The following is a 15,274-nucleotide window of genomic DNA, read 5'->3' as shown; positions in this document are numbered from 1 at the left end:
TATATAGCCTCTGTACCAGTACCCCCTGTATATAGCCTCCCTACTGTTATTTCCCATTGACTCTGTACCGGTACCCCCTGTATATAGCCTCCCTACTGTTATTTCCCATTGACTCTGTACCGGTACCCCCTGTATATAGCCTCCCTACTGTTATTACACATTGACTCTGTACCAGTACTTCCTGTATATAGCCTCGTTATTGTTCTTTTATTGTGTTACTTTTTAAAAACTTTAGTTTATTTAGTAAATATTTTCTTAACTCTTATTTGTCTTAAAACTACATTGTTGGTTAAGGGCTTGTAAGTAAGCATTTCACAGTAAGATTGTATTCAGCGCATGTGACAAATACAATTTGGGGTGCAGGTTTTCGCTCGAACCCTGCTCAAACACACCCAAATACACTGCCCCTTTAACTGAGCTCGCTGTCCGGTCCTACCCCTGACGTCACGCGGGAGATGGCGACCGGCTGGTTCCGCTGAACAGTGGGAGAGGAGAGGATAGGAGGAGCGCTCGAGGCGAGGCGAGGCGAGGGCCACACACTTTTATTTTTTATTTTATTTTTATTTTTCCGTTACAACCGGCCCGGTAATTAACGGAGAGAGGACTTCCCCGTCCAGCTGTCAGACCGGGACCTGAGGTCAAACTAACTCCGGTTCACCGGACAGACAGAACGTTAACGGGACCAGAACTCTGCCTGCCTTTTCCTCTGCCGTGATTCAGCCCTCCCCCAGATCAGACCACACCGATCGGACGACGCTAAACTTTCCGTTTCTCTCTCCCTGGACTAACTCCTCTCTCCTCGACACTTAATCTCCCGGTATTAACGACACTTTTAATCGTTTGGGAAGTTTTACTTTCAGGTCGCGAGGAGTTTTAATTCGCCTAAAGGACACAGCGCCCCCACCCAACTTTTGGAACACTTTTCTCCGTGATTCTTATTTCTGTTTCGTGCGGTAACGGGGTATGACGAGGATTATCTAACTGGACGTCGCTGAGCCACTAGACCCACCGTTTTTTCTCCAGTAAAGGTGAGTCATAACTTGGCCAGGGGACCAGCCCGTTTGGCCTGGTTTGCTCAGAGACACGGGACCGGACCGGTAGGCCTGGCCAGCTCAGAGACACGGGACCGGGCCGGTAGGCCTGGCCAGCTCAGAGACACGGGACCGGGCCGGTAGGCCTGGCCAGTTTAGAGACACGGTGTGTGTGGTCAGTAACTCTAAAGTTAGATTGTAGCTTCGAGTTAGATCAGAAACATTCCAATCATCCTTCAGGCTATGACGCGTTTATTTACAGCAAATGTTATTTTTGACATGGTATTAGGACAACACATTAGATGATGATGAAAGTCACCTAGTCACAGACCGTTCTAAATGCCACCCTCCCGACTGACTGTCGGGAGTCTCGCTGGCCCCGGTGGCACGAAGCCCGTCCCTGGTGACGTCGCTTGAGGGATCACGTGGACCTACCGGAGGTCCAGCCTGTTAAGTTTCAGGTTTCAAGTTTTAATGTCACATGCACAAGTACAGTGAAATGCATTTATTGCAAACTCAAAACCCAACAATGCAATAATCAATAACAATGTAATACAAAACAAAACACACGAGAAATAAGAATAAGACATTTGAAATACACAAGTAAGTAAGTAAGCATACTAAATACAGGTCTGTTCAATACCATATTAACAATGTGCTGGGATACTGGACTGACGGAGGTAGATACATCAGTGCCGTTTAAGATGAGGGAGGACGATTTTATTTTTCATGAGCATGGCCTTATTTCTATTACAGCATATTGGATGACTGTCATTCATATTCCATTCACCCAGTTCAATGTAACATTGATAGGTTTAGGCTACTACATGATACTCTAATGTTCCCTGTACCCATCATGAGGTTGCTACAACCTAGCCTATGAATGAAAGTTTACAACGTAGGTGCGAAGGTCAAGAGAAAAATTAGAGTAATCAAGGGGTGCATTCGTAAATTCACTCTGGCTATCTACAACGATTTCAGAGCACTCTCGTCTCTGTGCCAGAGCGCAGAATAACAGATTAATTTATGAACGCGCAACACCCGTTGAATATGACAGGTGTCAGTAAATGTCAGCAAAAAAACGTAATGAAATTGTTGCCAGCAGCACAGTTACGGTAACCAACGCTCTAGATACTGCTAGGCCGAGTTTTTCAACAGAATCGACGGAATGAATACACCGCTGATCACACGCAAACACAATTAACTTTCATAGCAGCCACATAAAAACAGCATGATCACTGCTAGTTGTATATATAATTCCTTCTTGCATCTATCTACGCGCTCTCATCCTCTCACCTTTTTCCTTTGCATGTGGACTTCAGTGCACAACACATCAGCTGTCTGTGACCAGTCGAAAAAACCTTTCCAAGCCAAACGTTCATATCATGACTGCTAATCGCTACACACAGCCTACATGTAGTCACCATAGCTACTAGAACTAAGGCGTTAGTAAACCCGCTACAATCATGCAGTCAGCAAGCAGTTTATCAGTTACACCAGCGGGCCCCGGTGGCAATAAATTAATAAAACCAAAAGCTTACCTTGACTTGGAAGAGTTCCAGTATTGGATATCCATAGCCAGCTAGCTAGCATAGCATTCCTCTCTGTTTGAGCTGGGTTTTTGAGTAGGCTAAACTAGCTAGCTGCATTCCTCTCTGTTTGAGCCAGGTTTTTGAGTAGGCTAAACTAGCTAGCTGCATTCCTCTCTGTTTGAGCTGGGTTTTTGAGTAGGCTAAACTAGCTAGCTGCATTCGACGCTAGCTAAGAAAGTGATAGTGAAAAAAAAAGATATTTCGAAATATAGTTAGCTCTCTTTCTCTCTCTCTGCTTCTTCATTTTGGAATAAATTAATTTGTTCAAAATTGTTCAACTATTATCTTTCTCTCTCTTTGAGTCAACTATTCCCCCGATCCAAAAAATGTGTAAAAAGTTTAAGATTACTTACTGCATTTCTATACAATTTAAGAACTCTAAAATGCTTTTTGGAGAACAACAAAAACAAGCTAAAATGACCCCAGCCATTATCACATTGGCTGCTGTAGGTTCATTCCCCATTCTACAAACACACAGCCTATTAGCAATACAATTAGCCTCTACACATTAACTCACATTACCTCAGCACTGGGATTAAAAACGATCATTTAATACATACTGAGGGATCTGTTAGCAGAAACATTCTTTTATTACCAAAAGGTAAACAAATCAGTTGCCATGGGTTGGGTAGAGATTTTTGTAGTTGTAAAGCTGATTTCCTGCAATTCTACACATTTTGCCATGACTTTTGCCTGGTTAATATGATATCTAAGATGACAAAATCGATGTGGACCCCCTGGAGGTCAGTCCCCTGGAGGTCAATCCCCTGGAGGTCAGTCCCCTGGAGGTCAGGGCCCTGGAGGTCAGTCCCCTGGAGGTCAGTCCCCTGGAGGTCAGTCCCCTGGAGGTCAGTCCCCTGGAGGTCAGGGCCCTGGAGGTCAGTCCCCTGGAGGTCAGTCCCCTGGAGGTCAGTCCCCTGGAGGTCAGTCCCCTGGAGGTCAGTCCCCTGGAGGTCAGTCCCCTGGAGGTCAGTCCCCTGGAGGTTCCTTCCCTGGCTCGACTAACTAGACTGGCTCGACTAACTAGACTGGCTCGACTAACTAGACTGGCTAGACTAACTAGACTGGCTCGACTAACTAGACTGGCTCGACTAACTAGACTGGCTCGACTAACTAGACTGGCTCGACTAACTAGACTGGCTCGACTAACTAGACTGGCTCGACTAACTAGACTAATTTACCAATCTAAACATTTTTACATATGCTAATTGAGTGACTGTCAGTGAGTGACATATAAGAGAACTGCTGCAACCAAGTTTCAAAATGGCACCTTGTGTATTCTACTATTGGAACAAATGGCACCTTGTGTATTCTACTATTGGAACAAATGGCACCTTGTGTATTCTACTATTGGAACAAATGGCACCTTGTGTATTCTACTATTGGAACAAATGGCACGTTGTGTATTCTACTATTGGAACAAATGGCACCTTGTGTATTCTACTATTGGAACAAATGGCACCTTGTGTATTCTACTTTTGGAACAAATGGCACCTTGTGTATTCTACTTTTGGAACAAATGGCACCTTGTGTATTCTACTATTGGAACAAATGGCACCTTGTGTATTCTACTATTGGAACAAATGGCACCTTGTGTATTCTACTATTGGAACAAATGGCACCTTGTGTATTCTACTATTCTAACTCTCAACAGTAAGTTGAGACCCCGACTGAGTTCAAATATTTTTTTATTTTTTTACTTGTGTCCTGATATGTACAGTGGGGAAAAAAAGTATTTAGTCAGCCACCAATTGTGCAAGTTCTCCCACTTAAAAAGATGAGAGAGGCCTGTAATTTTCATCATAGGTACACGACAAAATGAAAAAAAAAAATCCAGAAAATCACATTGTAGGATTTTTAATGAATTTATTGGCATATGATGGTGGAAAATAAGTATTTGGTCAATAACAAAAGTTTCTCAATACTTTGTTATATACCCTTTGTTGGCAATGACACAGGTCAAACGTTTTCTGTAAGTCTTCACAAGGTTTTCACACACTGTTGCTGGTATTTTGGCCCATTCCTCCATGCAGATCTCCTCTAGAGCAGTGATGTTTTGGGGCTGTCGCTGGGCAACACAGACTTTCAACTCCCTACAAAGATTTTCTATGGGGGTTGAGATCTGGAGACTGGCTAGGCCACTCCAGGACCTTGAAATGCTTCTTACGAAGCCACTCCTTCGTTGCCCGGGCGGTGTGTTTGGGATCATTGTCATGCTGAAAGACCCAGCCACGTTTCATCTTCAATGCCCTTGCTGATGGAAGGAGGGTTTCACTCAAAATCTCACGATACATGGCCCCATTCATTCTTTCCTTTACACGGATCAGTCGTCCTGGTCCCTTTGCAGAAAAACAGCCCCAAAGCATGATGTTTCCAACCCCATGCTTCACAGTAGGTATGGTGTTCTTTGGATGCAACTCAGCATTCTTTGTCCTCCAAACATGACGAGTTGAGTTTTTACCAAAAAGTTATATTTTGGTTTCATCTGACCATATGACATTCTCCCAATCCTCTTCTGGATCATCCAAATGCACTTCAGACGGGCCTGGACATGTACTGGCTTAAGCAGGGGGGACACGTCTCGCACTGCAGGATTTGAGTCCCTGGCGGCGTAGTGTGTTACTGATGGTTGGCTTTGTTACTTTGGTCCCAGCTCTCTGCAGGTCATTCACTAGGTCCCCCCGTGTGGTTCTGGGATTTTTGCTCACCGTTCTTGTGATCATTTTGACCCCACGGGGTGAGATCTTGCGTGGAGCCCCAGATCGAGGGAGATTATCAGTGGTCTTGTATGTCTTCCATTTCCTAATAATTGCTCCCACAGTTGATTTCTTCAAACCAAGCTGCTTACCTATTGCAGATTCAGTCTTCCCAGCCTGGTGCAGGTCTACAATTTTGTTTTTGGTGTCCTTTGACAGCTCTTTGGTCTTGGCCATTGTGAAGTTTGGAGTGTGACTGTTTGAGGTTGTGGACAGGTGTATTTTATACTGATAACAAGTTCAAACAGGTGCCATTAATACAGGTAACGAGTGGAGGACAGAGGAGCCTCTGAAAGAAGAAGTTACAGGTCTGTGAGAGCCAGAATTCTTGCTTGTTTGTAGGTGACCAAATACTTATTTTCCACCATAATTTGCAAATAAATTCATAAAAAATCCTACAATGGGATTTTCTGGATTTTTTTTCCTCAATTTGTCTGTCATAGTTGACGTGTACCTATGATGAAAATTACAGGCCTCTCTCATCTTTTTAAGTGGGAGAACTTGCACAATTGGTGGCTGACTAAATACTTTTTTTCCCCACTGTAGCTACGGCCCTGCTAATAGTTTCTATGTAGTGTACCACTGCACCATGAGGCCCTGGTCTAAAGTAGTGCACTATAAAGGGAACAGGGTGATTCACATTTGATTGTCTTAAAGTCTCCAACCTGTTGAAGGTGTTGTTCAGAGTCATCGAATGTGATGTCATCACAATTAGTTTTTATTACTGCCATAACGCTCTGACCTCACATGACACACACACACACACACACACACACACACACACACACACACACACACACACACACACACACAGAGAGAGAGAGCATAAGGACAGTTGTAAACACTACTAAGATAATGTAACCAGTCTCCAGTCCATTGTTTGGTCATGAGAGAGACTAGTGAGTCTTTAGAAATAGGGCGGAGGACCTAGCGATTGCTGTGTGTGTACATTAGAGGAGTAGGCTGTAGAAGCACATGGTGACCGCAGGACTGACTGACTGACTGCTAGCCTGATACACCATCATTACTACATTCCATCAATCGTCTTGTCTGTCTACCTCTCCTTCTCTCTCTCTCTCTCTCTGTCTCTCTGTCTCTCTCTCTCTCTCTGTCTCTCTCTCTCTCTGTCTCTCTCTCTCTCTCTCTCTCTCTCTGTCTCTCTGTCTCTCTCTCTCTCTCTCTGTCTCTCTGTCTCTCTCTCTCTCTCTCTGTCTCTCTGTCTCTCTCTCTCTCTCTCTCTCTCTGTCTCTCTGTCTCTCTCTCTCTCTCTGTCTCTCTCTCTCTCTCTCTCTCTCTCTCTCTCTCTCTTGTCTCTCTGTCTCTCTCTCTCTCTCTCTCTCTCCTTCTGTCTGTTTTCCTCAGTCTGTCTCCTTCAGACCTAAACCTGTATAGTAGTGGTGTTATCAGAGCAGCATCACTTCTAACAGCTTGGTGTTTAAAACAAGACAAACTGTATAACTGTAGTCTTAGACTAGGATTCTACCAGTAGACTAGTGTTATGGGTTGTTATCTCTAAACAGTTTAAAACTCTCGGACCCTACTGGACCCTAAAGGATCCTTTGTTTCTACTAGCGCAGCCTAAGTGTGTATGTTTCTAAAGGCTTGTAAAGGCATCAGCCTAACTCGGCTAGGTAACTCGGCTAGGTAACCCGGGTAACTCGGCTAGGTAACCCGGGTAACTCGGCTAGGTAACCTAGGTAACTCGGCTAGGTAACCCGGGTAACTCGGCTAGGTAACCTAGGTAACTCGGCTAGGTAACCCGGGTAACTCGGCTAGGTAACCCGGGTAACTCGGCTAGGTAACCCGGGTAACTCGGCTAGGTAACCCGGGTAACTCGGCTAGGTAACCCGGGTAACTCGGCTAGGTAACCTAGGTAACTCGGCTAGGTGAACCGATCGAGTGTGCTCCCGTACTCCCTTAAAACATCTTCGCTTGAAAAATGAGAAAAAAGCGGCAATAGTATTGTTTGTCCATTTTGAGATGCCGTAGCCAGTATACACTTCCTCAAAATAGACAGAATTAATCTAAGATAACTCAAGAAATCTATCATTAACTTCGGCTACCGAAATGTGGCTTGCCTCGAGAAAAAAGAACCCACAAACTGCTGAAAAACCCCTTGTTGAAGACCAAAAGGTCACAAAATGTCATCATAATATATGCACGAACTGTTCCAAACTGTTTTGGATGGGAAGAATGCAGATGCCTTAACACTAGGCTTGGGTGATATACCGTTTATACCGTATACCGGGGTGTGTGTTATGTGGGGGCTGAGGGGGTCCGTGATACACCACTGCTTATAACTATAAGGGAAGTATAAGCATAAGAAATCTAAGATGTGTCAAATAAATGATGTCCAGCTCAGGGCTCCAGGTCTCCAGCTCAGGGCTCCAGCTCATGGCTCCAGCTCAGGGCTCCAGGTCTCTAGCTCAGGGCTCCAGCTCAGGGCTCCAGCTCAGGGCTCCAGCTCAGGGCTCCAGCTCAGGGCTCCAGGTCTCTAGCTCAGGGCTCCAGCTCAGGGCTCCAGCTCAGGGCTCCAGCTCAGGGCTCCAGCTCAGGGCTCCAGCTCATGGCTCCAGCTCAGGGCTCCAGCTCAGGGCTCCAGCTCAGGGCTCCAGCTCAGGGCTCCAGGTCTCTAGCTCAGGGCTCCAGCTCAGGGCTCCAGCTCAGGGCTCCAGGTCTCTAGCTCAGGGCTCCAGGTCTCTAGCTCAGGGCTCCAGGTCTCCAGCTCAGGGCTCCAGCTCAGGGCTCCAGCTCAGGGCTCCAGCTCAGGTCTCCAGCTCAGGGCTCCAGCTCAGGTCTCCAGCTCAGGGCTCCAGCTCAGGGCTCCAGCTCAGGGCTCCAGGTCTCCAGCTCAGGGCTCCAGCTGTGCATTGGGTTTTCAGGGCTCCATCTCAGGGCTCCAGGTCAGGGCTCCAGGTCAGGGCTCCAGCTCAGGGCTCCAGCTCAGGGCTCCAGCTCAGGGCTCCAGCTCAGGGCTCCAGGTCTCCAGCTCAGGGCTCCAGCTCAGGGCTCCAGCTCAGGGCTCCAGCTCAGGGCTCCAGCTCAGGGCTCCAGGTCTCTAGCTCAGGGCTCCAGCTCAGGGCTCCAGCTCAGGGCTCCAGGTCTCTAGCTCAGGGCTCCAGCTCAGGGCTCCAGCTCAGGGCTCCAGCTGTGCATTGGGTTTGCTAACTTGCTAGCTAAGTGGCTAGATGTCGAGATCAAGCGTCTTGGTTACAGCAGAGACAGAGGGAAGGAGTGGAATGTTAGCTAAAAGACTGGTACCGACTAGAGACATTCAATCCCCTCATGGATAAAGATCCCTGTTGCCTAAATTGTTTTGTGTGTCCTAAAAAAATAATTAATGGGCCCCTTGTGTGCACTTCCGGTAATACCGTATACCCCGGTATGGTACAGAAACGGTATGATAACACCCAACCCATTTTAACACACTGTCATTGTACTGTATAATACCCTGCACTGGAAACATGGCCACAGCACTGTGTGTGTTTGGAATACCTTTCCTGTGATGTCAGGGTTTCTCTCTCTGCCTCCTAGAACACATTCCACTCTGCTCCTTCAATACTCTGTACCTACCACACATGTTGTGTGTGTCTTTCAACCTGATCATACCAGTCAATCCTCTCAAACTAGAAAATCACAAGACTGAGTCTGTCTGTCTGTCTGTCTGTCTGTCTGTCTGTCTGTCTGTCTGTCTGTCTGTCTGTCTGTGTGTGTCTCTGTCTCTGTGTCTGTCTGTCTCTGTGTCTGTCTCTGTCTGTCTCGGTCTGTCTCGGTCTGTCTCTGTCTGTCTCTGTCTGTCTCTGTGTCTGTCTGTCTCTGTCTGTCTCTGTGTCTGTCTCTCTCTATCTGTGTCTGTCTCTCTGTCTCTGTCTGTCAATTCAATTTCAATTTAAGGGCTTTATTGGCATGGGAAATGTATGTTAACATTGCCAAAGCAAGTGAAGTATATAGTAAACAAAAGTGAAATAAACAATAAATATTAACAGTAAACATTACACTCAGAAGTTTCAAAAGAATAAAGACATTTCAAATGTCCTTATGTATATATACAGTGTTGTAACGATGTGCAAATAGTTAAAGTACAAAAGGGAAAATAAATAAACATAAATATGGGTTGTATTTACAATGGTGTTTGTTCTTCACTGGTTGCCCTTTTCTTGTGGCAACAGGTCACAAATCTTGCTGCTGTGATGGCACACTGTGGTATTTCACCCAGTAGATAAGGGAGTTTATCAAAATTGGGTTTGTTTTCGAATTCTTTGTGGATCTCTGTAATCTGTCTGTCTCTCTCTCCGTATGTGTTTCTGTCTGTCTGTCTGTTTCTGTCTGTCTGACTCTGTCTCTGTCTGTCTGTGTCTGTCTCTCTATGTGTCTGTCTGTCTGTCTCTCTGTCTTTCTGTCTCTATGTCTCTGTCTCTCACTGTCTGTCTGTCTGTCTCTGCCTGTCTTTGGGTCTGTATCTGTCTCTGTCTGTCTGTCTCTGTTTGTCTCTGTCTCTGTCTGTCTGTCTTTGTTTCTTTCTCGGTCTCTCTCTGTCTGTCTCTCTCTGTCTCTGTCTGTCTCTCTCTCTCTCTGTCTGTCTGTCTGTCTGTGTGTCTCTGTCTGTGTGTCTCTCTGTCTGTCTGTCTTTCTCGGTGTCTATCTGTCTGTCTCTGTATGTCTCTGTCTGTCCCTGTGTCTTTCTGTGTCTGTCTGTCTGTCTTTGTGTCTGTCTGTCTGTCTGTCTGTCTGTTTGTCCCTGTGTCTGTCTGTGTGTGTTTGCATAGTGTGCGTGTGTTTGCATAGTGTGTGTGTGTGTTTGTGTTTGCATAGTGTGTGTGTGTGTTTGCATAGTGTGTGTGTGCGTGTGTTTGTTTACGCTGCTAACATGGTACTGTGGGGTTACATGTTAGACAGGTGTATAAAATCAAGCACACAGCCATGCAATCTCCATAGACAAACATTGGCAGTAGAATGGCCTTACTGAAGAGCTCAGTGACTTTCAACGTTGTACCGTCATAGGATGCCACCTTTCCAACAAGTCACTTTGTCAAATTTCTGCCCTGCTAGAGCTGCCCCGGTCAACTGTAAGTGCTGTTATTGTGAAGTGGAAACGTCTAAGAGCAACAACAGCTCAGCTGCAAAGTGGTAGACCACACAAGCTCACAGAACGGGACCGCCGAGTGCTGAAGCGAGTAGCGCATAAAAATGGTCTGTCCTCGGTTGCAACACTCACTACCGAGTTCCAAACTGCCTCTGGAAGCAACGTCAGCACAAGAACTGTTCATCGGGAGCTTCATGAAATGGGTTTCCATGGCTGAGCAGCCGCACACAAGCCTTAGATCAACATGTGCAATGCCAAGCGTCAGCTGGAGTGGTGTAAAGCTCGCCGCCATTGGACTCTGGAGCAGTGGAAACGCATTCTCTGGAGTGATGAATCACACTTCACCATCTGGCAGTCCGACGGACGAATCTGGGTTTGGCAGATGCCAGGAGAACGCTACCTGCTACAATGCATAGTGTCAACTGTAAAGTTTGGTGGAGGAGGAATAATGGTCTGGGGCTGTTTTTCATTGTTCGGGCTAGGCCCCTTAGTTCCAGTGAAGGGAAGTCTTAACGCTACAACATACAATGACATTCTAGACGATTATGTGCGTCCAACTTTGTGGCAACAGTTTGGGGAAGGCCCTTTCCTGTTTCAGCATGACAATGCCCCGTGCACAAAGCGAGGTCCATACAGAAATGGTTTGTCGCGATCGGTGTGGAAGAACTAGACTGGCCTGCACAGAGCCCTGACCTCAACCCCATCGAACACCTTTGGGATGAATTGGAACGCTGACTGCGAGCCGGGCCTAATCGCCCAACATCAGCGCCCGACCTCACTAATGCTCTTGTGGCTGAATGGAATCAAGTCCCTGCAGCAATGTTCCAACATCTAGTGGAAAGCCTTCCCAGAAGAGTGGAGGCTGTTATAGCAGCAAAGGGGGGACCAACTCCATATTAATGCCCATGATTTTGGAATGAGATATTCGACGAGCAGGTGTCCACATACTTTTGGTCATGTAGTGTATATACAGTCCAGTGAATGGTGTGTGGGATATTCCTGTTAAAACACACAGGGACGGACAGTGTGTGTCTGGGAGTGACTGTGGTATAGACCACAACATTCCCAACATGGGAATATCACACTCACATTCCACTGGTCCGGACGTGACTGTGGTATAGACCACAACATTCCCAACATGGGAATATCACACTCACCATTCCACTGGTCCGTACACTCTTACACGAGGGTACCAAGAGGGTTCTTCCGTTGTCCTCATAGAACCTGTTTTGGTTCCAGGTAGAACCTGTTTTGGTTCCAGGTAGAACCTGTTTTGGTTCCAGGTAGAACCTGTTTTGGTTCCAGGTAGAACCTGTTTTGGTTCCAGGTAGAGCCCTCTGTGGAAAGGGAAAGGTACCAGGCTTAGATACAGTAGAGGACAGTACTGGAGGTCGTTAAGGGTTGGGGACGGTACCAGGCTTAGATACAGTAGAGGACAGTACTGGAGGTCGTTAAGGGTTGGGGACGGTACCAGGCTTAGATACAGTACTGGAGGTCGTTAAGGGTTGGGGACGGTACCAGGCTCAGATACAGTAGATGACAGTACTGGAGGTCGTTAAGGGTTGGGGACGGTACCAGGCTTAGATACAGTAGAGGACAGTACTGGAGGTCGTTAAGGGTTGGGGACGGTACCAGGCTTAGATACAGTAGAGGACAGTACTGGAGGTCGTTAAGGGTTGGGGACGGTACCAGGCTTAGATACAGTAGAGGACAGTACTGGAGGTCGTTAAGGGTTGGGGACGGTACCAGGCTTAGATACAGTAGAGGACAGTACTGGAGGTCGTTAAGGGTTGGGGACGGTACCAGGCTTAGATACAGTAGAGGACAGTACATCAGACTGTACCAGCTCGATCTCTCCTCTCCTTCTCTAAACCAGCAGTAATTGCCTGTGTCTTCCCCTTGCCAGCTACAGTTAATGAGAGAGTGGTTGAAGACTCGAGACAGAGAGACAGCAGGGAGGGAGAGAGAGGAGAGAAGATATGAGAGAGCTGTAGCTAACTAACCACAGACAGTCTGACCCTGGTTCTAGATGGACCTCTACCAGCCTGCTGGGTTCTAGATGGACCTCTACCAGCCTGCTGGGTTCTAGATGGACCTCTACCAGCCTGCTGGGTGTATCTATCTGACCCTGGTTCTAGATGGACCTCTACCAGCCTGCTGGGTTCTAGATGGACCTCTACCAGCCTGCTGGGTGTATCTATCTGACCCTGGTTCTAGATGGACCTCTACCAGCCTGCTGGGTTCTAGATGGACCTCTACCAGCCTGCTGGGTGTATCTATCTGATCTCTAACAGCCTGCTGGGTTCTAGATGGACCTCTACCAGCCTGCTGGGTTCTAGATGGACCTCTACCAGCCTGCTGGGTGTATCTATCTGACCCTGGTTCTAGATGGACCTCTACCAGCCTGCTGGGTTCTAGATGGACCTCTACCAGCCTGCTGGGTGTATCTATCTGATCTCTAACAGCTACTGAAGGGATGAGAGTAAATTCCATGTGTTCTGTTCATATGGAGTGGGGTGATGACACAGCATTTACACACACAGTTACCTTATCCTTAACCCTAACCCTAACCTTATCCTTATCCGACTGGAGTCTTTCCCAGGAGCACATGGCCTTTATGTCTTCCTCATAGAGAAACCAACGCTGTGTGTGGAGAAACCAACGCTGTGTGTGTGGAGAAACCAACGCTGTGTGTGTGTCACGTTCGTTTAAGGACGGGTCGGACCAAGGCGCAGCGTGAAATGCGTACATGTTTATTTAAATGATAAACACACGACAAAACAACAAACAAACGAAACGTGAAGTCCTCAGGCTGAACAAAAAACAAGCCTCCAACACGGAACAAGATCCCACAACTAAACAGTGCCAATAGGCTGCCTAAGTATGATCCCCAATCAGAGACAACGAGCGACAGCTGCCTCTGATTGGGAACCACACCTGGCCAAACATAGAAATACAACACCTAGACTGAAACATAGAAAAACACAACATAGAATATTCACACCCTGACTCAACAAATAAGAGTCCCCTGAGTCAGGGCGTGACAGTACCCCCCCCCCCGCACAACCTTTACATAACAGGGTAGGGGCCGGGTGGGCATTCCGCCTTGGAGGCGGATCCGGCTCCGGGCGTGACGACCACATACTCTCCGCCTCCCTGTTGCGCCCCTGGTCTGGTCTGGACCTCGGCGCGCTGCTTCCCCTCTCCTTCCTCCCACGAAGTACCAAGCCCTGTCTAGACCCTGGTGTGGGAGACCCCGAACCTGGAGAGGGGCTGACGTCTGGGTCTGGACTGGAGCCGCTGACCGGAGATGGACTGGGCACCGGTGGAGTGGACTGCTCTGGCTCCGGAGTGGAGCCGCTGACCGGAGCTGGACTGGGCACCGGTGGAGTGGACTGCTCTGGCTCCGGAGTGGAGCCGCTGACCGGAGCTGGAATAGGAACCGGTGGAACGGACTGCTCTGGCTCCGGAGTGGAGCCGCTGACCGGAGCTGGACTAGACCCTGGTGGAGCGGACTGCTCTGGCTCTGGAGTGGAGCCGCTGACCGGAGCTGGACTAGACCCCGGTGGAGCGGACTGCTCAGGCTCCGGAGTGGAGCAGCTGACCGGAGCTGGATCAGGCACCGGTGGAACGGACTGCTCTGGCTCCGGAGTGGAGCCGCTGACCGGAGCTGGACTAGACCCTGGTGGAGCGGACTGCTCTGGCTCTGGAGTGGAGCCGCTGACCGGAGCTGGACTGGACCCCGGTGGAGCGGACTGCTCTGGCTCCGGAGTGGAGCAGCTGACCGGAGCTGGATCAGGCACCGGTGGAGCGGACTGCTCAGGCTCCGGAGTGGAGCAGCTGACCGGAGCTGGATCAGGCACCGGTGGAGCGGACTGCTCAGGCTCCGGAGTGGAGCAGCTGACCGGTGCCGGACCAGGCACCGGTGGAACGGGCCGTGCCGGACTGGACACACGCACCACTGGCTTGGTGCGAGGAGCAGGAACGGGCCGGGCCGGACTGGGGACACGCACCACTGGCTTGGGAGCAGCCGCCGACTGGCACGCACCACTGGCTTGGTGGGAGGAGCAGGAACGGGCCAGGCCGGACTGGGGACACGCACCACTGTCTTGGTGCGAGGAGCAGGAACGGGCCGGGCCGGACTGGGGACACTCACCACTGACTTGGTGCGAGGAGCAGGAACGGGCCGGGCAGGACTGGGGACACGCACCACTGGCTTGGTGCGGAGAGCAGGAACGGGCCGGGCCGGACTGTGGAGGCGGACTGGAGCGGAGAGCTGGCACAACCCGTCCTGGCTGGCTGCCCACTTTCGCACGACACGTGCGGGGCGCTGGCACAGAACGCACTGGGCTGTGCATGCGCACTGGCGATACAGTGCGTATCTCCGCATACCTGGGTTCCTTTATTAACCCCCGCTCCTTATATTGCCTAACCAGCTCCTCTCTCCGTGCCTCTACTTCGTCCTTCTCCCTACGAGCCTCCTGCAGTGCCTCCTCTTGAATGGATCTCTCCCGCTCTATTCTATCTATCAGCCCCCGTAATATGGTGGCCTCCTCTCTTACCCTGCAGATCCGATCCTTCTCTCTCTCTCGGCACTCGTCCTCCAGTGAGGACTCCTCCAGGAGCCCCCACGAGTTAGGGAACAGAAACTCATCGTCGTCGTCATCCTCCGACTCCTCAGTATAATACTGTTCCCACTCTTCTTCCCATGGTCGTAGGGAATCAATCTGGAAACCCACCGGGTGCAGTGGTCGGGGCTCTTCTCTCTCGCTCCCCGACCACCCCAAAAATGTTTATTGGGGCTGCTTCTCG

The 15,274-nt window shown here is 48.9% G+C and overlaps 1 protein-coding gene across 1 annotated transcript in view; it reads left to right on the top strand.

The window, feature by feature from the left end:
* Nucleotides 1-480: 480 nt before the first annotated feature.
* The window catches only part of kif1c (kinesin family member 1C), an 86,892-nt gene continuing 72,098 nt past the window's right edge, over nucleotides 481-15,274 (top strand). Inside the window, exon 1 of the mRNA XM_045211899.1 lies at nucleotides 481-1,028. The gene's annotated coding sequence lies outside the window, so the exon portion shown is untranslated. The remainder of the gene's footprint in view (nucleotides 1,029-15,274) is intronic.

The sequence above is a fragment of the Coregonus clupeaformis genome, chromosome 39, assembly GCF_020615455.1.
Source record: "Coregonus clupeaformis isolate EN_2021a chromosome 39, ASM2061545v1, whole genome shotgun sequence".
Taxonomy (NCBI): domain Eukaryota; kingdom Metazoa; phylum Chordata; class Actinopteri; order Salmoniformes; family Salmonidae; genus Coregonus; species Coregonus clupeaformis.
This window is presented reverse-complemented; position numbering and strand designations above follow the sequence as displayed.